This window comes from Sus scrofa, chromosome 8 (assembly GCF_000003025.6).
Source record: "Sus scrofa isolate TJ Tabasco breed Duroc chromosome 8, Sscrofa11.1, whole genome shotgun sequence".
NCBI classification, from domain to species: Eukaryota; Metazoa; Chordata; class Mammalia; order Artiodactyla; family Suidae; genus Sus; species Sus scrofa.
The window spans coordinates 26,516,445-26,544,377 of NC_010450.4; positions in this window are offsets into that span (position 1 = coordinate 26,516,445).

The following is a 27,933-nucleotide window of genomic DNA, read 5'->3' on the forward strand; positions in this document are numbered from 1 at the left end:
TGGAAGACAATTAAGGCACTACTAATTAAACAAGAGGAATTCAGGAGCTCCCATTGTGGCGCCGTGGAAATGAATCTGACTAGGAACCATGAAGCTGTGGGTTCAATCCCTGGCCTTGCTCAGTGGGTTAAGGATCTGGTGTTGCCAGTGAGCTGTGGTATAAGTCGCAGACACGGCTCGGATCTGGTGTTGCTGTGGTTGTGGCGTAGGCCGGCAGCTACAGCTCCAATTAGACCACCAGCCTGGGAACCTCCATATGTCATGGGTGCAGCCCTAAAATGACAAAAATAAATAAATAAATAAATAAATAAGCAAGAGGAATTCCATACAGTCAGAAGAGCCTGGGCAATATGAAGGTGGGAGCTAGCAGGAGGCGCTTATAATGGTGCTAGCATGTGGTTCTTGGTAGGGGACGGAAATTAGTGTGGTTTCTCCTCTGTTTATCATTGCTTAAATATAATAAATATTGTATTAACCATGACAAAGAATGTTTGAGTAGATATTTGGAAAATAATAAACTCAACACACACATGTACTTTCCTGAAAATGGCTGACATTACCATCTGTGATGAAAAATGCATGACTGACATCAACCTCCTAGAGCTGAAACTAATCCTAAAATCATTTTATTGTTTATTGTTGCTTGTTATGTCATTTTCAATAAAACTATTGAATCAAACAATACTTTTGAAAATCCAAAATCAAAATTAGGCCATGAATGAAGTTTCTATGTACCCATATTATCAAATCAGGAGAAAAAGTATATTGTATTCTCTCTCAACTAACAGTGAAATTCTAACAGTAGTGCTATTAAGTTTACCTGGACATCTCTATTATTTGTGCTCTATCTTAGGATGTGCCTACTTTAACTGAAGAATGAAATGTAAAGAATTGCTGATGTTTTCACATAGTAACTGCTTTTGTGTGTGGGGGGGTATGTGTGAGAGTGTGTATTTCTATGTGTTTAAGTGCAAGTGTGTCTCCACTGTCTTGGCTAGAAAAATTAGGCAGCTTAGCCAATTGTTTTGAGTGTACTTACATATAAATAAAAGAGACCAGTTCATTTTTAGCATGATTATTCACAATATCAAAAAAATTCTGGTTTGGGCAAAACAATAGAGTCAAGCATAATTTTAGAGAAAAAGGCCCGTATTTACAAACAATAAGAGGAAAATCAACTTAGTGATATAGAATATCACGAAATGATTCCCTGGGGAAAGTTATGATATTTAATTTAGCAAAATAGGCTTTGCCTTGTTAATGCATTACCTTGGTAATTTTTAGCCAGTACATTTGACACATTTGATTCCTTGTTTGAATCTAAGCTCCTTTAATCCATGACTATTTATTTTTCTGCTGTATAATTCATAATTCTCAGCATGATACTAGAAGGAAGGAAAAAATCTTTTCCTCTACCCTCCCATTTTCTTCAGACCATGGAAATTAAGATGAAAGAAGAGAAAAAGCAACAGCATTTATTAGCATATGCAGTGCACATAAGTGGTAGCAACTGATGAGTATCTCAAAGGAGTAGTTAGAATTTAGGGGTTATATAGCATCTTAACAAAAAAATATAAATTTTTAGAAAAATGATAAGACAAAGAACAAGAAGTTTAGGCTTTAGAGGCTGCAAACTCTGGAAAGGTAAATACAGGGCAGGGGGGAAGATAAGGGTTATTTTAGTGAGGTTTGTTATGTAGACTCCCTACCAGGCTGTATATGGACTATTAAGAGTCTAAAGTTGTTTCTGGTGATTAAGAAACATTTTAGTCAAGAGGTGAGTGAAAGCAAAGAGCTTTTTTCCATATTTGATATTTTTCTACTGTTTTCAATTCAAAATAATCCTTATGGGGAGTTCCCATTGTGGCTCAATGGCTAACAAACCCAACTAGTATCCATCAGGATGCGGGTTCAATTCCTGGCCTTGCCCAGTGCATCAGGGATATGGAATTGCAGATGTGGCTCAGATCCCATGTTGCTGTGGCTGTGGTGTAGACTGGCAGCTACAGCTCTGATTCAACTCCTAGCCTGGGAACCTCCATATGCCGTGTGTATGGCCCTAAAAAGAACAAAAAAATAAAAACATAATGTTTATGTCAAAGTGGCATATTTTGGGTTGACAAAGTCTAAGATTCTGGGATTCTTCTTGGGTCATAATAATTAAATGACAGTGACATACCTGTGTTAAAAAAAGATTGTGATTTTTTTTGTTTGTTTTCATGTTCCTAATAAGAGTAACAATAATTTGGAAAGAAATTCACAAATCTGAAGTTGGCAAATATGCACAGATGTTTAATACCAAGGAATATGGCTTAATAAATAGGAGATTATTTTGGTTTACATGGTCTTTGATTGAGTTCTCATCTATCTCAATCTATTAGAAGATGTTTGCTTTGAATTTGAAAAGACCATGAAGGCTTGAGGACAAAGTAATTTGCATATTTGTTTGCAGTATCTGAGAAAGTAGATTTGAAATAATTATGGAACAGTCTAGCATATTGCATTTTCCAGTGTATTAACACTATGTATTCTAAGGAACAATTTTTCCCAAGGATGTTAATAACTAATAAACACATTTGAGAATTTCTGGACTAAATACATTTGTACAGGTTCCTTTACTTGAAAAATTTCTCAAATCTTAGGATCCTAAGCAATAAAAGGAGGCTAAAATATGCACTTTCCCCTGAAAGTAGTTGACCATGAACATTTTCTTCTTTTCAGAACAACTTCAAAAATTAATGCCAGTTTTGGAATTGATGTTTTAGACAAATATTTCATATGTAACTTGAATCAGATTCAAACATTACTAGAAAAGTTCATATAAGTAAACATATTTATTAGGAAAAAAAATGAGGACTATAAATAAGTAAAAAGGAAAAACTTAGTTTTTGTTCTGTTTTATGATAGTCAAAGGATGATATTTGATGTATTTTTCATTTTAAAATAATGAATATACTTTTTTTTTTGTCTTTTTGCTATTTCTTTGGGCTGCTCCCGCGCATATGGCGATTCCCAGGCTAGGGGTGGAATCGGAGCTGTAGCCGCCGGCCTACGCCAGAGCCACAGCAACACGGGATCCAAGCCGCGTCTGCAACCTACACCACAGCTCACGTTAACCCACTGAGCAAGGGCAGGGACCGAACCCGCAACCTCATGGTTCCTAGTCGGATTCGTTAACCACTGCGCCAGATGGGAACTCCTGAATATACATTTAAATTGCACACGCTTTCTGATCTATTAATTTTACTTTTAGGAATTTTTGCTACAGATAATCTTAACACATATGTGACATGATATGTATAAGAATATTCATTGTACTAATCCAACTAGCATCCAAGAGGACTCAGGTTCGATCCCTGGCCTCATTCAGTGGGTTAAGGATCCAGAGTTGCTGTGAGCTGTGGTGTAGGTCACAGACCTGGCTCTGATCCTGTGTTGCTGTGGCTGTGGTGTAGGCCAGAGGCTACAGCTCCAATTCAATCCCTAGCCTGGGAACCTCCATATGCCATGGGTGTGGCCCTAGATAGATTTAAAAAAAAAGAATATTCATTGATGCATTTTTTATTGGGCAAAAATATTGGAACCAACTCAAATAGTCACCAATAACAAAACCTTGGCCATAGAATAGTAGTTCTATATAAAAAATTCTATGTGGTTTAAAAAGAATGATGCAGTTTTTGATGGTCATACTATTAATTTTTTCTCTAAATCATATATAATAGTTTTAAGATTATTATGAATGTCCTTCAGGACCAGATGTCCTGAGTTGTCCATGATTTCACTTTTTCTTGGAAATAATGAATGAGGAATATGACTATATTATATTAACAGCACCCCAAACATTCTGTCAGAAGAATAAGTGCATCATCTTGGTTGTTCATATTATAATGTTTTATTTTACTAAGATTCTTGGATTTTATTGTTCCTGTTATACCAAACATGGTGTTGAGCACAGAGCAATATGAAATTTTGAGATATTGTTGCCATTGCTATTATGAATATTTTAAGGGAAAACACCCTTCCTTTAAATATTCAAATAATTTGGACAAATTTTAGTCTAACCCTGAGCTAAATTTTGTTTGGGATCAAATTCTAGGATATTCGCTCTAATATTAACATAAGACTACATGGAAGAGCATGATAGGACAGAATAATGCAGAACCCTATGCAGCTGAGGAATACTGGTGAAAGAGAGGGTGTATAACACAGATAGAAAGTGGAAATGGCAGAACATAATGTATGGGGCCAAGACTGGTTTGGGAAGGATTGAAATATATTCTCAGACTGTTATAAAATAAATGGTATGCTGCCCGGAATCTGTATAAAAAATGCTTTCTACAGACAGTAAGAACTATATGTGTCTATTAATTAATCTACAGTTTAGGAGTGCTTAGGCTATAATTAAAGTACTGACTACTTTAAATGATATTAAACATGACCAACACCAGAGAATGTTCTAGGTAGTAGGTTGGTCTGAAATACTGTGCAGACACTCTCATCATTGTTATAAATGCAGTATAAGGATTGAGCATGCATAATAGCCATTTCTTTTGAAAATGGTGTTCTAAATCTAGGATTCCAAACTGGTTATACATTAAAGTGCTATATCAGAGGATATTCGTATTGACTCTGACTAGGTTAGCTGAATCTTATTATTAGAATATGTTTGTGTTTGCCATAAACAAATCTTTTCTGCAAGATTATCAAAGTATAAAGGGACTGATTGCTAAGACTTTATGGAAACTTCAGAAAGTCTGAATGGCTGTTTGTATGTTTGTTTACTATAAATATTTATATCTGTGGCACAACTTGCAACATATAACCATGTCTTTAGGTTGTAGAGGAGAGTCGAACAGCACACACCAGGCTCTGTTACGAGATACCAATAACTACTGAAATGAATCTAATATAATACTGATATTTTTTCCTAAATCCTATGTTCTAGGTTTACTTAGATATTTTACCAAGCAGGACCCCAAACTCAGTAGTTCTCAAACCATTATTATTCTTGAAAAGTCAACTCTTCCTCTAAGTTTTTCGTAATCTGGGAATAGGATTTTTGTTTTTCTCATTACATAGACTTAAAAATCTCAATATCTTTGGTTTCATCCTCAGGAGCCAAATGCAAATGTTCATCTTCCAGGATAAAATTCATATTTACCCAACCCACTTTAAATTTTGTGAAATAAAATTCATGTTTTATGGCAAGAAAAGAAAAATTAAAACCTAAAAGATTTTTCTCTGCTCTTTGGTTTCCTCCCTCCTTTTATTGTGCAATGTGTATCTGCACTATGATGGATCAATCCTTCCCAGTGGACCAGAGCACCTACTCAACCAGGAACAGCAACATTTTCCCAGCATCAACAAGACAACTTCTTAAAAGATAACGTTCCTTCTTGAGCTTATGAGGAATCACATGACCCACCATGATGATGCTTAGACCTGGATTGTGCAAACTGCCAATAATATGTCATTTGACTTATAGTCCTCTGTCTGAAAAACAAATTACATAACTATGCCTTGATTTCTAACTGGTGGAACAGTTCTCAGAGTTTTCTGAGATACTCATCCTGGGTTATAATCCATAAATTTGGCTCAAATAAAAATTTTCAATTCTTTCTTCTATCAACTAATTGCTCATTGGAAATTTGAACAGTAATCACTCTATTGCCTCCATTATCCCTCAGTGATGCTCTTGCAATTATCTCCTAACTGATAACTCTTCCACTTACATCTCCCTTATTAAAAACAAAAAACAAATAAGAGAAATGACTTCAGGAAACTATCACTAAGAATAGGTTCGTCAATGTGAATATCATGTTTGTTCAAAAGCTAGCTATTCCAACTCTTATTAGGAAAAGAGCTTACAAGTATATATGGAGTCTCTATTGTGTCTACATATGCAATATTGATTTCCTTTTTAGTTACTTGTGAAGGGGATCATGCTATGCCAGTCCACATGCCATCTTGCTATAAGAATAGTTCTTCACTGAAGGCATTTCAGTTCCTGAAATCCCTTGTCTGCCTAAAATCAGAGTCTCCCCAAAGAGCTCGAGTGTCATAAATTTCCTCCCCAAGAGCAACTCTAATCTTCTTAGAGAGAAGCCAACACCACATCCAAAGAGACATGTTATCAAATTATCAGATTTCTGTTGACCTAAAACAGAGACTGCCAGATATTTTTTCCAGGAAAGGTGGATTTATTCAGGATCAGCATAGAGTTGTAATTTGGAGTCTGCAACCATGAAAAGCCTCAGCTAAGTACAACATCAGCAAAGGAAAAAGAACATTTTTATGGCAAGGGAAAAGAAATTTGCGAGGCTACAGTAAACGAAAAGTCTATGATTTATTGACTGAGTTATTGCCTGGAAAGAAGAAAGGTCTTGAGTTTTGCTATTATCAAAGGGTATTGAACCTCCCTCTCCTGACCTCCCAACTCTATTTAATTGAGGTTATTTTTTTTTAATTTGCCCCTTCTGTCCAAGATACCTTTCTCTGAAGGTATCACTGATCAAGAATCAGCTGTCCTAGTTCCAGCTGTTTTTTTTTTTCCTCCCTCAATGTCTGAAAGACCTTTCCTGAGTTAGCATCTCATGTGTACAGATTAGAAACCTCTTTGGATCACATTCAGATAACACGGAGGGATAGGAGGGAGAATCCTCAGGCATTTTTTTTTCTCTAACGTCCACATGTTAGCAAGATCATAGACACTGGAAGTCATCTAAAACATCATGGCATCGTCAAAGCTTTGGCAACAAACTACCAACAGACCTGGTCCTGTTATATTGGTAAAGCTGTCTGAGTAGATATTATCTGCATCCATTCTGGGAAACCTTGATCTGGAAATTACCAGATGATGTGTGGGTCTGCTAAGAGTTTGGTGCTGTCCTTAGGTGTGTCATATGAATTCAAGAATCATTTCCTTGGGGTTTAGCTACCTAAGGGTTGGTTAGTAGCCTCTGACAGGGACCTCTCCAGCAAGGTTGAAGAGAATTCTTCTGAGGGTGTCTTTTCCAATAGATGAAATCTCCAGGTTACAAGATATAATTCTTAAGGTCTTTGTCCCAAGAATGCACTGTAAAAAGACTGATCTACCAGATTATGGTTATTTTTAATAGAAAAAATTAGGCCTTTGCAATACTGGAGTATCTCTCCTTTCATTGGTTTTGTGTCAAAAGAAGTAATTGTGAAATGCATTGGGTATCTCGTGATTATCTCAAAGCATGAGGGTCCATGAGTTTCAAAAACAGTAGATCTAAGATCTAAGATTGGACTGACAAAGGAATAAAACTTTTTTGTTTTTCTAAATATTCCAACAAAAACTCCACCCTCTTAATCCACTGACATATAGGCACTATAAATGTGGACAACAAATGCTTTCGATTCTCTTATAAACATTTCACATAAAAATTATATCTGCATCCATTTTTTTAGCTATTGCTCTGATCCAAAAGGCTTACATTCTCCAGAGAGTCAAATAGTTATAGCTTGAACTTGGTCCTAGGTTAAGCCCTAGGATGTCACTGAGAATAGAGCATTATCTCCTAGGAATTTATAAGCCAAAGGGTTGAAGGCCCAAAATTTGAAAAGTTCAGGTCAGAAAAGTCTTCTGGAGAGGGTTGGAGTAAGAAGGATACTTTCAGGAGCAGAGCTAGATGAATGATTTTTTCCTATTTATAAGAAGAAAAGCATTTTTTTTTTCTTGCTTCTCACCTCTGGGGTGTCTGGATAACTCATGTAGGAAACGGTCCCATCAGCTCTCATGATGTCACATTAAGGATGAATTATGAGACTAGAAGTGATTGGGGTTGGCATACATACTGTGAAATAGTAAAAAATTTCTAACACAAAAGTCATATCAAATGGTTTCTTTTTGTTTCCTTTCCCTTGTATAGTCCATTTCCTTTTATAATTCATTTATTTATTGATAAACTATGATTTTATAACTTGATCAGTAGGGAGGAACAATTGGAAATAATCAGCAGTCACTGGAGAGGCATTTTTGAAGACAAGTGAAAAATTTCTACTATACATAGACAATATCTGCTGGACTTTAACTATCTTAATGTGGTTATATTTTAGGAAATTAAAATCGGAAGCAATTAAAAATAAAATATTGACCCACACATTTTTATTGTCCATTCCTTATGTGCTTGTGTGATCCTTGCAAAACATAGTAATGCTGTGATGATGAATACAATCATAGAAATGCTTCCATTAAATGCTTTAATCACTTCCCATCTTGACTACTGCAATTAACTTCTTTATTGTCTTCCTAAATTCTTACTCTCTGAGCATCAGGGGGTCCAAAATGTTGCAGAAAAAAAATAGTACTTTTTCTAATTCTAGGGTATGGAATCACAGCATTCTTTTGCTTATATCCTCTTATTAATTCAGTGAAAGAACTTGAAATTAAAGTTATCTCATTATATGGCTTAAAGAAGCAACTTCACTGAAGGGAAATTACAGGTAAAATCCAAGAGATTGAGTGATTATAGAAGAGTAAGAGCATCAAGGAATGAAATAAATTAAAAATAATTAATGAAGGAAAGAAGTGAAAACTTAAAAGATTGTAATAAACACTTGTACAGAGTTTTATACAAGAAATAAACAAAAGGGAAACTTCAACTTGAAAAGATAAAGGTATAATATAGTCTTCTGTGTAATTCTGTTATACCAGAATTTGAGGTTTGAAAAACAGTAATTTGTAAGAAAAATGAAAAGAGATATTAAGTGTATTAGGTATTTAAGTATGGCATTTTACATATATTTACACTGTACTTAATACATATTTATAAAAGATTTGTCAGTATTTGTGAGCCCCACTTAAGCAAACTCTGTGCAGTTTCAAAAATATTTGAATATTCAGAGAATAATCTTTATTTTTTGATTTTGAGGATATGGAGAACGATAGTAAACTCTGCCCAAAATTACAATATTTAATACCTTTTTGATTTCATGTTGTACTCCTTTTCCAACTTTTAATTTTTAAAAGTATACATTAAATGCAATGCTAATGTGAGTCTTTATCTTGTGTTCAATAATATTTTATTCTTAGCATAAAGCATAAAAACTGATGTTATGCATATATGATTGTAAAGTATTTGAATTGGCCTCATGCCATCTAAGTTAGGAAAAAGGCCCAGTATGATGATTTCCAACCTAGAACTCTTCATTTAATTATTAATACTTCAAATGTAAACTCCACTTCATTCAGAGGGGGAAAACTGAGAAGACAAACATCCCATAAACTTGTAAGATATGTAAAAGCACGGTCAGCAATTAATTACATTATTATAAACAAGGTAGGGAAGTAGAAAAAATGTCTAAAATAATTATTTAAACATTTGCGGCTAGGCGGGTTCTCCTTTGGCCTTCCAGAAAAAACAGCACAATTCTTGTTCAAAATATGTTCATTGTTCTCAGCTACAAGTCAGTGACTGGCAGTAATAAAAGATGCTCTACACAATATGGTTTGTGTCACTTTGTGAAAACTAATTTGTGGTCAAAGGAGAGTCACAAAGCATCCAACTGGAATATAATTACTTGATGATGATTATATAAAGAGTCAGTTAAGACTGTGTCTATGCATCCTGAAGAGAGATGAAGATTTTATACTTACCAAGCTTATTAGATTGATGAAAGGAAAAAAAAAATTGAATTGCTTTGCATAAATTTTTCTTTTTAGCCATTATCTAGTTAATCTGACCTATGTTCTATTATACATCGTACTCTGCCAAACCAACCTTGTATCCACATATAAAATATTGGGGGAGGCTATTTATACTGACTTAACCCAAACAGTGCTTCTGATCTAAGACAGATGAGAAGACCATCTGGGAATTCACTTACAAATTACTATATTAATTCATTCAAATATAGATGTTGAATAAAAAATACATACTGGGCCCTGTTTGAAGGATTACAATATGGGATAAACTAAATTGAAAAAGTCCCAGCATGTAGTAAGCTTATTATTCATACTAGAATAATATGAATAAAATGAAATAGTCAAGACATTGTAGGAAGAGGCAAAACCACAACATTTTAGAAAGGAATATTTTCTAATCTGGGATTCACAAATATAAATTATAAATTTATGTAAATTGATATATTGATAATATACACAATTACTCTATCAAAATTTTCCATTATTTTCTTGTGATAGTGGACCAATATAATTGACTTAGGTCTATACAGTCACTTACTATGGATCCAAATAACTAATAGTTACTTATTTGAAATAGATACCAAACAATTCTAGAAAAATATATCAGTTTTACCAAGGTAATACATTATGAGATCAGGGAGAGACACATAGCCTTTCTTGTGTTAGAAGTGAGAGAAGCAGAACTAGGACAGAAGGCAGAGTGGTGGGTAGTAAAGTCAAATCAATACTTAATCTAATTATTCCAAAAAATTCAGGACATTACTTAAAAAAAGAGGTTCTATTCTTGAATTCATTTTTGGAAGATACTGGACTAAGTTAGAGAACACAAGATTTCTTTTTCTTTTAACTGTTGTACCTGCGGCATATGGAAGTTTCCAATTAGGGATCGGGCCACAATTATGGTAAAGCCAGGTCCAAGCCACTTCTGTGACATATGCTGCAGCTTGTGGTAATGCAGGATCCTTAACCCACATCCTCACAGACAACGTCGTCTCCTTAATCCACTGAGCCACAATGAGAACTCGGAGAACATAGCTTTCTAATTACATAATTTATGTTTTCTCATATCATTTAGTATGGACTAAACAACATACATTCTGAAGTTCCAAATGACTCCAGAAAACACATAATTTCCTAAACTATTATTCAGTGAAACAAATTTTGGTAAATGCTAAGATAGAGCAATTCAGGATTCCCTAGTTGGCCTCATTTATTAGCCTGCCCTGCGATTTAAATCAGTCTTTCAGCAGGTTGCTTACTGTCGGAGAAGCTGAATCTGGTCTGCCTAAATTTCTGTTGAGTTTTTTTTTTTTTTTTTTTTTTTGTCTTTTTGCCATTTCTTGGGCCGCTCCCATGGCATATGGAGGTTCCCAGGCTAGGGATCTAATCGGAGCTGTAGCTGCCAGCCTACACCAGAGCCACAGCAACACAGGATCTGAGCCGCGTCTGCAACTTACACCACAGCTCACGGCAACGCTGGATCGTTAACCCACTGAGCAAGGGCAGGGATTGAACCCGCAACCTCATGGTTCCTAGTCAGATTCGTTAACCACTGTGCCATGGCGGGAACTCCCTGTTGAGATTTGGAAACACATGATAACCCCTGTGCCCACTGCATTGACTAGAATATATACAGACACAAACAACCTTATTCAAACATTTCTGCCCAGAATATAGCTTTCACTCCTGTGAGTGGCTAGAGTTGATAAAAACCAATCAACCAAGTGAAGAAAGAAACAAAAACAAAATGAAACTGCTATGAAAACAATTTTCCCATTAGATTTAAGGGCCATTCTGAAGCAATAGCTAACTGGAATAGGAAGTCAACAGCAAGAGGTATTATCTTCTCCAGCATTCTAGTATCCACACGGCGCTTGATATTGTTAAAAGTGTAATAAGGATCCACTTGCCAAAAAATAAATGTAGCTTATGGTTGACCAGGTCCAGTATTATATAACAGGATATAGAAGGATTGGTTTGGAGGGAGAAACAATAGCTTAATAACTGGTACAGTGTGGAAGGGTACCTTGTATTAATTATGGCTCTTCATAGAATTTATATATATCTACTTAATATTATATATATAAAATATGAAATGGTCTCCATATTAAGAATTTGTCCATGTGGCTATGGAGGTCAAGAATTCTTACAATTGTTGGAATTCCAGTCTGTCTCAGCTATAATGACCCTAAGATCCATGGGGATTCAGGTTTGATCCCTGGCCTCGCTCAGTGGGTGAGGGATCCAGCATTGCCATGAGCTGTGGTGTGGGTTGCAGATGTGGCTCGGATCCCACATTGCTGTGGCTGTGGCACAGACCGGCAGCTGTAGCTCTGATTTGACCCCTAGCCTGGGAATTTCCATATGCCTCAAGTGCAGCCCTAAAAAGCAAAGAGAAACAAACAAACAAAAAATCTTACAATAGTCCATCTGCAAGCTGTGAAGCCAACAACATAATTTAGTCTGAGTCCAATGGCATAAAACAAGTGGAGCCAGTGGTGTAATTCTTAGTATGAAGCCAAAGACCCAAGACCTAGGAGCTCCAATATCCAAGAGCAGGAAAAGATGGATGTCCTAAATTTCCCTTTCTTTGCTATTTTGTTCCATTCAACCCCCAGTGGATTGGATGATGCCCATTCACATTGGTGAGGATGTATCTATTTAGTCTACTAAATCAAATGCTAATCTCTCTGGAAACACAATCACACTCAAAAATAAGCAATCTGGGAACCCCTTAGCCCAGTCAAATTGATAAATAAAATTATCCATCACATGCCTTAAGCCAAGAAAGAGCTAATTTAAAGGCCCAGACATGAAGATATTTTGATATGTTTAAGGTAAAGAAAGAAATGAATGATGAGTGACTAAGAAACAGAAAATCAGACCACCTAGGACTTAGTAATTATGCATCAGGAGTTTGCATTTTATTCTAAATCTTATGAGAAGTATCAGAACTCTAAGGATGGGATTGACATAATTTTATTTATATGTTTATAAACTCACTTTGGCAACTGTAAAGTGAATAAAAATGAGTATTCACTTTAAATGCTCTCTATGTTCTGAGAAATAAAGTCTAAATAGAAAAAAATCTATTTTTATTCATCCATAGTGAATCATAAGGAAGGCAAAAGAGGATAAAGGAAGACTATTTAGAAAAACTTTGCAGGGGTCCAGGCAAAGGGCGACAATACCTTTAATTATATTATTGACCAAAGGGCCTTAAATTCTCAGGTTGGTTAAACTTGAAACACTCTTCTTTCAGACTACAGACCTTGACCTCCCTTTTCTTAGAATATTTACTTTTGAAAACTTCCAACTATAAATTTCCTCTTAGTCTGAGGTATAAGCTGTGAGGAATGTCTTTCTCAAGGAGCTGGGAACCATCCCTTTGAAATGTAATCATCCAAAAAGATAGGGCCCTCATCTTTCTGTCTCTGTAGGAGGGTAGGAACTCAATTTCTTTTATAAGTTACAATTAGCAAACTCAAATGGCTTAATCACATTGCCCAATTTCCTCAATAAGGTCCTTGAGGACTTTCCCATTAGGTCATTCCAACATTTAAAACCATCCTCCTTTTTTGCTTCAGAAAAGTTGAATGCAATCTCTCTCCTATTCCAATAGTTTTGACCCTCTAAGCAATAGTGTTTGAATAACATCTCTCCTAACTGGTCCAGAGCAATTATATTCTTTACCATAAATAATGAGAGGTGATTAAACTTAGAATATTGTTCGGAGTTGCCAATAAATTTGATATGAGAGTGAATCACAGAGAGGAATAAAAGCTATAACCTAGATTGCTAAATGGCACAGTTGAGTGAGTCGTCCATTTACTGTAATGAATAAAACTGAAGGAGTCAGTTTAGATGGATAATTAGCAGCTCTCCATGGCCTATTCTGAGATATTTATTAACCTCCCAACTGTTTACATCAGATGGACAAGTGGATATATAAATCTCTATTTATGGGGAGGAGACAGAGACAATGATACAATTTTTGAGTTATCAGTGTACAGATGATATGTGGTTGAGAGATTACCTGAAGTTATCTATGAAGAATGTTTAGATAAAGCAAAAATTAGAATAGGAAAGAATACCTGGGACATTCCTTACAACCAAGGATTCACATCTTTAATATGGTCAACAACAGTTTCCTCAAGTAAATCCAGAGGGATTCTATAATAGTTTTAGAACACAGAAGTTTACAGTTGGTCTATATTCACATTTATACTGTCTTTATTCAATGCTTAGTAATATGGCTGAGTCACAGAAACCCATAATGAAGTGAGATTTGATTTGTCCTATGTTTTTAATTCATATTTTCGATAGTGTTTTAACTTTTTTATCTAGTTTATTTTTGCATTAAATGCCCAAGACCCGATGATAATTAACAGCTTTATTCTAGATATTTAAATGCATTTGTGTTGAGTCAGCCCCTTGTTTCATCAATGAGTTTTTGAAAGGAATGTTTCAGTACAGCTTAATCCCTGAAGGAGTTTGATTTGAAAGACAGGAGATTGAGAAAGCGGAATCTGCAATAAAAGGGGCTCTTCAGCACAAACCGGCCCTAAGACATAGAGTGCTACAAAGTCATTAAAATAGTAATAAGCAGGGATAGTGTAGATCAGACACATGGGACTTTTTTCAAGGAGTAAAAAGCTCACAAGTGCTCTCAGAAAGATAGGTGGGAGGAAAATGCAGCAGAACAAAGTTTCGTTCTGAGGCTTTAATGCAAGTGGACCACACAGACACTAGCACTTTGCTACTCCTGGGAGAGGGGAAATCAAGCTCTGTGTATCAGCTGGAGACTGCCTTCAGCCTCCTCCTCCCCAGTCTGCTTTGTTTTAACCTTCTAAGCTTAATTGACAGCACTCACCCCCTCACCCCTGCTGTCTGCCTCCTCAGTTCCAGTTCCCCTTCATGCTCTGCTGAGTGTTTCTGAAGAAACTAAAATTTAGGCTGGACTCCTTAGAGTAAATTGGTTCTCTAACTTGTGGTTCAGAAAATACTTCCCAAATTACAGTATTAGTAGTCCAACAGAAACCCCATCATCAGCAAGTTAGGAAACTTCTAGCGCACTGGATGTATTCCATGCTTTATTCTTGCAGAGATTTTGATGTTCAGTGAATTTGTCTCCAAGGATTTTGATCATCTTTCTTAGCCTCCCGGTTCTTGTTATTCACTGTTTCCTTCCAAATGTGATTTAGCAGGGTATATACTACTTTAGAAGTAAGAATCACATGTTCTGGCCTCAGGTGGAGAAATTTCATGTTGTCACTGGGCAATAGTGAATCTGTTTTCCCCTTTGGTCTGAAAAACTCCATCTTATAGGTGGAATTCTGCCCTCTCAAAATTCATATGTTGAAGTCCTAACCGCACCAACCTCACCCCCACCCCCGCCCCACAATACCTCTGAATGTGACTGTATTTGGAGGTAGGACCTTTAGAGAGGGAAGTGCATTAAAATGTGATGATATGAGTAGGTCCTGCTCTAGTGTGAGTGGTGTCTTTATCAGAAGGGAAGATTGGAGCACATGTACACCCAAAGGGCCGACCATGTAAAGGCAAAGAGAGGAGATGGCTGTCTACCAGCTAAGAAGAGAGGCCTCAGAATAAAATTGACCCTGCTGACATTTTGATTTTGTACCTCTAAGCTCCAGGATCAGGAAAAAATAAATTTCTGTTGTTTAAGCCACCTAGTATGCATTATTTTGTTACGATAGCCTAGAAACCTCACATGTTATACCACTACTTTTGCTGTGGTATATTTGCTAAGAAAGTATACTTGCAAGTCACATTGTCTTGATTAAAGTCTTGATTTTGTCATTTACTTATTATGTGACTATGGAATATTTACTGAATACTTAGGTCTTAAACATTTATTTTACAAATGATACAATAATTGAAATAATCCATGTGACGTTCATAGACCATGTGAGAGCTAAATGAATTTTAGCTATTATTTTTATTATTAGATTATTATTTAGTACAAATCTTTTTATGAAAACCAGAATGATTATATGTCTTCATATGAGTTGAAAGTGTGTAGTTTTCTAAAAATATTAGGTGTTATGTTTTTATTGTTCTCTTTTCAAATTTTGCTTCTTATGAAGCAAAAAGTATTTACAATCTGATTTTAACAATATGATTATGTCACTGAAAAATCAACAGGAAGCAGAGCAAGAACAAGTCACTCTTTAAATCTGTTAGAAAATGTAAAATCTATATAGAAATCTGAAAAATTTTCTGTAGATAAAGTTTGAAGAAATTATATAAAGGGGAATGTGGGGGAACTTTCAGTAAAGATTCAGATGAAGAACATATTTCTGAAAATAATACAATATGTAAAATAGAAAAAATAATTTATAAAGTGGTCTTAACATATACAAAAAGTAGCATAAAGATATCATTTCATGAGCTAGTTTATTCTTACATATCAAGGCCCCCAGATATCTTTCTAGGTATGGCCAGTTTTGATCCACCCCAACAGACATGTTCTCTCATGACAACACACCTCATACATACTCATACTCACTCTGCAGCACGATGGTAGGATATCTGTCATATGTTTATTTTTTTAAGCTTGCTTTGAATACAATGATTTTGGAATGATAGAAAATAAGTATATTTTACTCTGTTTGCCTATGGATTCCTCCTGATATAGATTTATAAAATTAGTGATCATGCTGTGTTTGCAGAATAATGACCACCCAAAGATGTCAATGTCTGAATTACTGGAGCCTGTGAAAATGTTGGATAACATGGCAAAGGAGAATTAAGTTTGCAGATAGAATTAAGGTTGCTAATCAATTGACCTCAAAGTAATAAAGTTATCCTGAATTATCGGGGTCTTTAAAAGTGGAAAGTGAATTAGAACATAGAACCAAAGAGATGTAGCATGTGACATCTACATGGTTCTACGTCGCTAGCTTTGAAGACAGGATGAAGCAAGCCATAAGCGAAGGAATGTGAGTGGCTTCTAGATGCTAAAAAGGATAAAGAAAGCATTTCTATCCTAAAGCCTCTCTAAAGAAGTATAGCTCTGCTAACACTCTGATTTTCAGACTTCCAAACTACAGAACTATAACATAATAAATGTGTGTGTGGTTTTGAGATGCAAAATTTGTGATTTTTTTTTAATAGTAGCAATAGCAAATTATTGCACATGGTTTCCACTCCACATTAAAGTTCTTGCATTCTTTCCTGTATAATGCACATTCCTATTCTAAGCTGGTACTTAGTGATACGAAATTTGATGTACCAAATATATATATATATACACCACTATATATATATATATATATATATATATATATACCATTATATATATATGTGTGTGTGTGTGTGTATAGTTCCATGTATACATATACACTGTTCCATAACAGCATACCTTGAATTTTTTGTGTTGAAATCTATTTCCCATGAAATGGTATTTGGAGGTGGGCATTTGAGAGGTAATTAAATCACAAAGGTGGAGCCCTCATGAATGAGATTTGTGACCTTATAAGAAGAGGCCAGAGATATAGCTTACTGTCTTTGCCATATGAGGATACAATCAGAAGTCAGCAGTCTGCAACCCAGAAGAGGGCCCACCAAAACCAGACTTCTAGCTTCTAGAATTGCAAAAAAAATTTCTATTGTTTATAAGCCACCCAGGCTATGGAACTTTGTTACATCAAACCAAGACAGTCATATATGTAAGTTTACATTTCACAGTAGCAGCATTAAAATATGAACAGAAACAGATAAATTAACATTAATAATATATTTTATTTAATACATATATTGGAAATACTATAATTTTATCATGTGATCAATATAAAAAAATTGAGATATTTTATGTTCTTTTCAATTGTAAATCTTCAAAATCCAATGTCTAAATTCAAACAAGTCAGAGTTCCCTCTGTGGCTCAGCGGTCATTAACCCAACTAGTATCCATGAAGATGCAGGTTTGATCCGTGGCCTCGCTCAGTGGATTAAAGATCCAGTGTTGCTGTGAGCTGTCTTGTAGGTTGCAAATGTGGCTCAGATCCTGTGTTGCTGTGGCTGTGGTGTAGGCCAGCAGCTGCAGCTTCAGTTTGAGCCCTAGCCTGGGAGCTTCCATATGCTGGAGGTGTGACTCAAAAAAAAAAAGAATCAGACAAGTCCTATTGCATGTGCTCTATAGTCACATATGACAAGTGATAACTACATTAGACAGCACGGTTATAAATATTGTCAAACAGAAGTAATAATTTCTTATCTCACACAATGTCTTAATAGTTTTCAAATATACTGAGAAAGGTAGTCCCTTCAAATAATTTAGAAAAAAGCAGTACAGCTAAGAGTTCAGATGTAGAACCAGACCACCTGAGTGCAAGATTTTTCTTATTACTAGCTGTATAACCTTGAGTAAGTTACTTTTTCAGATTAAATTTCTATATTTTTTAATTGAGAATAATAATATTAAAACTTCAGAGCATTATTATGAAAATAATTAGATGTCTGGCACTGAAAGAGTGTTGTATGTTCTACCTGTTTTCATTCCATCTACTAACTCTGGCCACTTTGTGAACATACTTGAACTTGATATTTTTTTTAAGATGTGAATGCTTCAAATCTCCACTTTCAGGCAACCAGTATTATCTTCTCCACCATAATAGGTACTTAATGTATATTTTCTCTAACTCTCCCACCCAATATGCTCAAAATGAGTATTTTATTCAACTGAAATCTTTCTTTCTGCACACAAAATACCAACTCCAACTTGGTCACTGCTATTGTAGTATAAACATTAATTTTTATTTTCCTCTTTCAAATACATTATTCATAACTTGATCAATTCTAATTGTCCTCTTTTTGATAGCCTGAAAAAAATATTAATTTCATATATTCTATACTATTTACCAAATGCTATGCCAGATGATAGGATACAGATGAAATGTAAAATACACAGTTTAGTGTGCAAAAACTTAAGGCCTTGCTTAACCTGCAGAGTACTAAAGAGGGAATTTTAGGGTCATCTAAAAATAGTGATGGGCAAATTTTAGGGGGCTGTCTTAGTCTGTTCAGGCTGCTATAACAGAATATGTTGGATTGGGTGTCTTATAAACAACAGAAATTTACTTCTCACAGTTCCAGGGGTTGAGAAGTCCAAGATCAAGTCATCAGCAGATCTGGTGTCTGGAGAGAGCCTGCTTCCTGGTCTTGAGAGAGCTGTCTTCTCACTGTGTCCTCACATGACAGAAGGGGTGAGGGGTTTCTCTTATAAGGACATTATTCCCATTCATGAGGGCTCTTCCAAAGTCCTTACCTCCAAATACCATCATCTTAGGTGTTAGGTTTCAACACATGAATTTTGAGGAACACAAACAGTCATAGCAGAGGTTAAGGGAGCCACAGGAGGGTCACCTAATCACTTAGAAAAAACAAAAGCCTGCTTTTCCCTAATCTACTTTCAATTCTTTTTAACATCAGGAACATACAAGAGGCTCTTTTCCAAACAATCTCTCTCCTGATATATATATATATATATATATATACACACACACACACACATATATATACACATATATATATACACATATATATACACATATATATACACACATATATATACACACATATATATACACACATATATATACACATATACATATACACATATATATATACACACATATATATACACACATATATATACACATATATATACACATATATATATACACACATATATATATATATATATATAATTTATTTCCTAGTTTGATCACAGAACCGCTAATAGGTTTACAACATTCTATCAGTCTCCATTTAGGCTGATTTTGAATTTGCTGATTATCCTAAATATATTAAATATGTTTACATCCTTAGAGGTTAAGAGCTGTATGTATTCACTCAAAATAGTTTCTATAAGTATCTGTTACATATCCCAGACTGTGGGTAGGTAGGACATTCAGTGGATTTAATGGCTATTGTAAGAGTTGAACCATAGCATCTCTTTCATTATGCAAAATAGCTGTAGATTTTTTTCTGTTCCAGCAAAGGGACCAAAATTGCCATGAACAGGGAAAAGGTCAAGAAAAATAGTCTTTGTTAAAGGGGGTACATGTCCTCTTCTTTCCTGACAGGCTGGGAAGGTTAATTTCAATCTGCAGAAAAACAAGTTAATGTTTTCTTAGTCTTAGCATGACAATCAGAACACTTCTTTTTTTTGTCTTTTGTCTTTTTCAGGCCATACCCATGGCATGTGGAAGTTCCCAGGCTAGGGACTGAATCAGAGCTGTAGCTGCTGGCTTACGCCACAGCCATAGCAACACTGGAGCCACATCAGTGACCTATACCACAGCTCACAGCAATGCCAAATCCTTAACCCACTGAGCACGTCCATGAATTGAACCTACATCCTTATGTATACTAGTCAGGTTCGTTAACCACTGAGCCACGATGGGAACTGCCCAGCATACTTTCATTGTGGTATCTGCAGATACTATTTTCATATGGAAAAGACAAAAGTAGTAGAAAGAGGGAAGGCCTATTCTAGGAGAAAGATTCTTGACTGATGGGTATTTGATGTATGTATAAAAATCAGAATAACTGACAGAGGTAGAGTAATCACACAAATGGCCCCAATTAATTACCTTCTTATATCTACTCGCTTTTCCCTAAAAACATGTGGTCCCATCTCAATCTAAGCCTGGACTTAGTGGTGGGATTCATTTTGTTCAACCAAAGTCATCACGAATGAAATGTATTTCTGCTTAATTGTACATGTGTGTTTCTGCTTTCCCTTTTGCAAAATTTAGCCATAGTATTCCTGCTTCTCACCACAGCCACCAGCTATTTATGGGACTGGTTGGCTTAGTGTGCTACAGGGGGTGACACATGAAAACTAATTTTCCCCAGTTTTCCTGGCCAAGTTCATCCCAGATAACCTGATAGCCAGTTTACTGCCAAAGTATGAAAGTACACTGACAGAACATGAAAGAACAGTGGACAGTGGATTTCATGGAACCTGAGTTGATATTCCCAATTCTCCCACTCCTCCTCTAAAGTTGTCTCAGATGAATATCACATGTGGTAAGAAAGTATGCATGTTGAAGTATGTTCCCATTTGGAGAGTGATCAGGAACGAATGATAGTCTCTGACTTTTAGGCAGAATCTCCACTTCAGTTATAATAAAGGATAACTGATCACTATTTTCATCTATTCCTTTGAGTCTGTTCTATACTCTGAAGAACAAAACTCAAAAGCTCACTTTAAAACCCTAAAGTATGAGCAGGATTAGCTGGGTAGAACTTTCCCAGGACAGAACCACACAAAACTGGTCCTCCAGGAAAGAGATGAGTGCACCTCCCCTCTTACTAGGAGAGGGACATCTCATCCCCTAGGCTTAATGCTACTTGTTACTGCGGGCAAGACAAAGAACATGACACACTTTTTAGCTACACTTACTGTTTTGAGTTCTTATTATTACTGATGTAAGATACAGATTTGAAATAGCTATCATTGAATATACCTCGTAGCTATACCCAAGGATGTTAAGTCAGCTTGAGGTATTGAACAAGGTCTCTATGGGAACTTGCAGGGTCAAAGCATGGCCATGAGATTTTTGTGGAGAAGGGAATAATTCTTCTCCCTTATCCATGATAAGCTGTGTATGGATCCTGGTATGCCATTCCTAAACTTCCCTATTCAAAGGAGAGGAGGAGCATCAGCCCAGAAATCAGAAGAGGACATTACTTATTTAGTATACATAAATAATTATAAGGTGAAAAGAAGTCTTCACTTTCCAGAGAGAAGATGACATACGGCTAATGGATGCCAGGGTAGCGTGTGTGGATGTCAAGACATCACTATAGGACTCTAGCCCATTTTCTCCACCTTTTGCATTCATCATTTCTTTAGAGATTTATAGTCTCTGAATTTCAGATTTGGAAAGTGTAGTGCCTATAACTATGAATAAAATATGCCAGTGTACACGTTATTAATCTCTCATGCTATTCTGGCACTTGTGTGGGGTCCAGCTGAATTTAGATGATAGCATATTCATTCTGCATAGCTTCTGTTAAAAATCCTTTCTCACAACTTTTTAAAATCGGCTTTTAGGTTTGTGTGGATATCTACTTGAGAATTTTATTAAGCCCATTCCTTTTTGCAGTAATCTGAAAGACTGCAATGGGTAATGAGAAATGTTCACTCTTGGGGGAAAAAAAAAAAAACTTTCTATTTAAAATGTTTAGAAACTGGTGTTCATCTGAGATGCGGAAAAGATTAGTATCAAATGTAACAAAATGCAATAGTACACATTAAGTTGATTTTAATATACAGCAGATGGAGAAGTAGAAATTCTAAATTATTTTAGATCCAATGCCTGAAACATAGCATACTCATAGTTTTCCAGTAAGATTAAATTTTAATAATGTTTCTTTATAAATATGCTAGAATCAAACTGATTTAGATTCTGGTGCCATCACAAAGATAGTCTCAAATTTTCAATTCATTTTTACTTATTGTCAGTTACAGAGTACATATATGAATTTCTCCATTCCAAGAGCTTTTCACTATGCAATGATAAATATACAATTATAATGCTATGAGATATAGAATTATATGCAGATGTCTTATATATTTTGAAAATATGAAATATTTGTTAATAGAGTTTAGATATGTGACTTAAAGTTACCTTCCTAAAATGTTGTTTTCTCATGCATTTTTCTAATTTAAAATATTCTAATATTTTGGTAACTAAACTAAATAAAAGCTATAGAAATCCACAAGCATTCATGAAAAAATATATATGTATTTTTTCCTTGTTAAAAGTAAAATCTATTTATCCATGAGTTAGATAACTTTATTTTGTGACTAGCTTTTTTTTTTAACTGGATTTGTCTTTTGCTGTTTGAATATTTATTTTCATCCCCCTTGAATAACCTTCTGAAAAGGCTTTCAGGTGGCCTTTGGAGTAACTCAGCTTTATATATTAACAATACTATAATCATTAGATCGAAGTATTTTTTATTCTATTCTTGCTTTTGTGAAGGTAATAAAATCAGAAATGCTGTTAAGGGAAAACCTATATTTTTGGACTGAAAAATAGAAAAATATTCACTTATCACTAAATATTTCAAAACTTCCTGTTCTATTATCTCTTTTTTCTTTTTTTTTTTTTTTCAAACTCACTCTTCTATATTCTATTTTGTGATGTGGGACTGGGGCTTTGCAAAGCATGTTTCTATGCTGCTGGTTGTCTGGTTCCATGCAGTAGTGGCAGGGGCGAGACACTGGGATCCTAGAGGAAGAAGGACTTGATCCTTTCTTTGGCTTCATTTTCCTATGGCATCACCTGCTTCTTCAACCCAGCAGGACATTTGTTACAGTGATGGAAGTCAATCTCAGTTTACAAATTTTCCCTATATTCTTCTAGAATCTGCTTTATCTCACCTTCTCTTAGTAGCTACCTGCCAGCCAGCTCCTCCTCCTCGGAGGTCTGGCTAAGTCCTGAGCTCCACAGGCCCCTCATCCAGGCACCTGAAGTTCAAGCATCTGAGGTTGGCACAACAGCTATGTAACACCCTCCTCAGAGAGTCTGAATCCTGACTTTGCAGGGCTCCTTCTGCAAGCTTTAATAACCCATACCTCTTCCCTGTCTTCAGTCTTGCTTCCTGCAATCACTACCTCTGTAATTCCACAGTGTGTCTTCTTTGTCTTTTCAACTTTCCAATACCTAGTCAACATTTCTTTAAGTATCATTTTCTATTAGTGTGACTGGAGTGGATTCCATCTCCTGACATAATTCGAAGGTGCAGAAGCAAGAAGCACATACTATTTAGTCCATTTCTCAATCTTAATGTTAAGGTTAAGACCTCAATTTTAAAAGATATATATAATTACCACAGTCTGTAGAACTTTATTATAAACACAACAATATTGTGAATGTTGAGGGAGTACTGATTGTTCTAGATGTTTCCTTCATGTATATTATCATACCTAAGGAAGAAACAGATTACCAAAGAATATAGATAAGACTATTTTAAAATCTGAATTTCTTCTAATCTCTTCCATGATACATATTCAAATATCTGCTTAATCTTTAATACAAGTAGAAATCCAATAATTCTAGAGATAATTACAAAAATATAACTAGCTACCACTTAGTAAGTATTCACTCCTTGTAAGCATTCTTTTTCATTTATTCTTCAAAAAAAAAAACACTTAGGATAATAACAGACATTATTATCATTGTTTTCAAAAGAATATCTATATGAAATAATTTATAGAAGATCACATAGTTGCTGAAACAGGATGGGAACTCAGGCTTATTTTTCTGTTGTTTCTTTTTTTACTGCAAAGTCTATTTCCTATAAAATCATATTTCAATTTACTTTCAAATTATATAGCTAAGGATAAATGGCTTTTTATTTTTTACTTAGTTTTCAAAAACATTTCGTGTTTCCTGTACGATTTGTTATCAATAACTGCACTTATTCCAGTAAAAGATCCAGTGTTTCTGACAGTGTGGCCCAGTACCAGTCCTGTTCATCTTAATTTAGACCTACTGCCAGTGTTCTACTTTTGCCTTAACTCAAAGCCTCTTTCTCATTTTCTAAAGCTGATATTTATCCAGCTATCCTAAGAAGCCCTATTTTTAATTAATTCCCTACATTCAGAGATGTTACCAACTGTCAAAAGTAGTACAGTCTTCTGTGTGATCTAAGTAAGGACATGAACTGGGCTCATTCATTCCTATTTTGGGTCCAAGGACCCTAATAGGCCACAGACTGCAAACTAAATCCTATTACCATTTCTGCACTAATGTGAGTCTACTGCTCATATAATTCTTTAGTTTTTACATTATAAAAGTCAATACAGGAGTTCCCATCGTGGTTCAGTGGTTAACGGATCCAACTAGGAACCATGAGGTTGAAGGTTCAATCCCTGGCGGCCTTGCTGAGTGGTTTAAGGATCCAGCGTTGCCCTGAGCTGTGGTGTAGGTTTAAGACGTGGCTTGGATCCCACATTGCTATGGCTGTGGTGTAGGCCGGCGGCTACAGCTCCGATTCTACCCCTAGCCTGGGAACCTCCATTTACCATGGGAGCGGTATTTTTTCTTGGAAAAAATAGTCGTGAGTTATTATAAACACTAGTAATTAAAGAAGTAATGATGCTATTCCCCTTTTTGGACACATCATCCACAGACAATTCATATAAGGTACCACTTCTGGAGAGGAAGGTAAAGCTGGTGTCCTTCTCCATGGAACATACCAATCCTTGGTGGCTTAGGCTGGTACTGAAAAGGAGGTGAGAGAGTTGGTTTGAGAAAAACCAGAGAACAGAATGGAGGCATTCATAGGTGAGGTGGGGTATATGGTATTTGAAGAATATAGTAAAACAGATCTGGAGAGGAACCATTGCCAGTACGTATTTTATTGCCAGTTAGGTTACCAAAAAGGAAACCACAAAAGGGTCTCACTCCAACTTTCAAGTACGTATTATATGGATGACTGTGTCCTGCTGTTCATCATTTTCACAAGGTTCGGGATAAGAGGAAATAGACTTTCATTGGAGGCAAGTTTTCATTTAAGACAGAATGAATTGATAACAGGTATTAAAACTTGATATATGTTGCAAGGGACATTGTGTAACTGAATATAGAACAGACAGTGTGTGCCCAGAAGTTTAGTGAAAGAAAAATTACTTTAGATAGGAACAAACATGGAAGAACAAACATAGAATGTGATGTAAATCATGTAATAAAATCTGAGAGTATTACTGTAATAAAAGAATCAGGGAATAAATAAAATATATGAGAATATTTAATAGCCTTTATACTAACATCTATTTATCATTTTTCACATGTTAGTAACTCTGACTGATTTATATGTGCCAGTCACTGTTCTAAATGCTTTGCATATATTAAATCATTTAATTCTCACAACAACATTATCACATTATTTAGGTTCTGGTCTTATAATCATTTTGTATATGAGAAAACTGAACCATAAAGGAAATAATTGATGAATCCATTCATTCGGCTAAGTTGCTGAAGTGGGCTTTGAATCCTGCTTGTTTGGTTTCAGAGGCCAAAGCCTTAACCAAAAGCACACATACCCACATCAACATACTATGTTAGACATGCCAACATCCAGAATTTACGATTTGCTCCAGGGTGATTTCCAACTTGAGAATGCCTTTGTCATCCAACAAACATGATTACTTTGAATACTGAAAGGTACATAGATGGTTATTTTTTTTTTTAAGGACCTCTTTGTTGAAAAATCTTCAAGATTAAGGAAGCAAGGCTAAAACTGAATTAAAACGTTTATTCTTACAGCTAAAGCAGTGAGATTATGAAGACAAATGGAAAAGTGACCTGAACATTTTTTTTCTCCCTTACCATTTCCTTCCCTCCCATGCAAACAGTATTATTTTGGTTCTCAGTATACAGGTATAGTCATTTTGGACAGTTTAACTTTTCCTTGCTTTTTTCTTTTTTAATAATATGAACTTAGAACACCCATGTCATTGAAACTCAAACAAATATTTAACCTCTTGGTGTCCAGTTAATATTTAGGGTGCAAAAAAGAAACATGATGCTAGACTTGACATTTAACTGTTGTAAATGGGGGCACAGAGAGAGACTACAATATTTGACTGCTTGTTAACGGCACACTTTTTATTTGATCTCAGTAGTAACCCCCTTGATGGCATATCTCAACATGGTTATCTGGTTTTGTCTTCAACTACTAAAGTTACTTTTTCACTGTCGGTCTAATAGAATAGTGCCTAGTGCCTCCAAGAAATCGTTTGGATCATAATTTCTTCCTTTGCCTTGAATTCACAACTGCAAATTCCATTTAAAAGGAAAATTTTGTTCCAAATGTACAATTGCCCCAGAAACCAGAAGTCTAATGGTGAATTTGAAGAAGAGATAACTTACAAAAATGCAAATAACCATGCATATGCATGAAGTGTACCCTTCAGGCCACCAAAACAAAACAAAAACCAGAGAAACCAAAAAGCCAAACTTCCATTTGAAATCTCACGTCTGTCACCTGGGGCAGTTTTAACAAAATATCTTTACTCACTTAACTCTTCATCCTAGTTAGATTTCAAAACTCCCTGGTGGAGAATTAGGTGGTTTAGAAAGTGTGTTGACTTGTGTAGAAGAGAAGGCTCCCTAATAATTTGAAGAGTTAATACATTCCAATATCATCCTGCAGAAATTGGCTCCAGGATGCTCTAGTGACCTCAAACAGTCTACGTTCAAATGCATCTTAAACACCTAGTGTTTAATTTTGCTGCTGAAGAAAATTTAAATCACTGACTACTATGTTGTCTAAATTGTCCTCAGGGGACAAGTGACAATTGCAAAAGCTGCACTGATTCAGTAGAAAAACTTAACAGAGGGATTCTCTAGTGGCCTGAAAGAGTTAATGCTCAAGTTTCTGCTGAAGTCAAGTCACTTTCTTTAGGGTAAGGAACTCAATAGGAGCTTCTGCTTCCAGGTCAAAAGGCACAAGGTCAGGCAGCAACAGGGAGGGAGAAGGCAGTACACAGTAAGGAGAGATGGTGACAACAATGACAGAGTCTTCCAGCACCATTCTCAAGGCTGAACTACTTTAAAGCATTAAGCTTTGGTGGCTTAAATATGTTGGTATGCTGAAGACTTTTAACTTCCAACCTAGAATAATTTGACACTGTGGAGAAAAGAACAAGTTTTCCTATTATGAAATACGTAGAAGTGAAACAGCAGCTCTGTTGATGCTACAGCTTATTAAAGATGCAAATTAAAAATATCAAAAAGCATGGAGATTTGCTTAACCTTTTACCAAGTGTAAATCTTTAATCTGATCTTAATATGAACTTCGTTGATTTAGTTTATGTTTAATAACACACTGAACTTGTGAGGTGTTAACAGTACCTTTAGTGGTCAAGTACTACATTTCAGAATTGATAAAAAAAAGTTTAATTTGAAATCCAGTCAGGAAATCATATTACACTGCACAACATATATCTGCTTTAGTGAAAAACTGACAAACTGCAAATGCCTCAGAGGAAAAATTCCACTAAATTAAAAGCAAAAGATTAATGTACTTGGAAATGAATTTGCATTCAACTGTAAAACAATGCCATTATGCTGTTTTTTTTCTTTCTTATTCTTCTTTTTTTTTTTTTTTGATGTAACCAGTCATTTCTGAGGTGTCTGTTACTAAATTAGAGGTTATATAATACAAAATGGAATTGAGGACACTTGGATTAAAATAAAAATTCAGTAGAAAA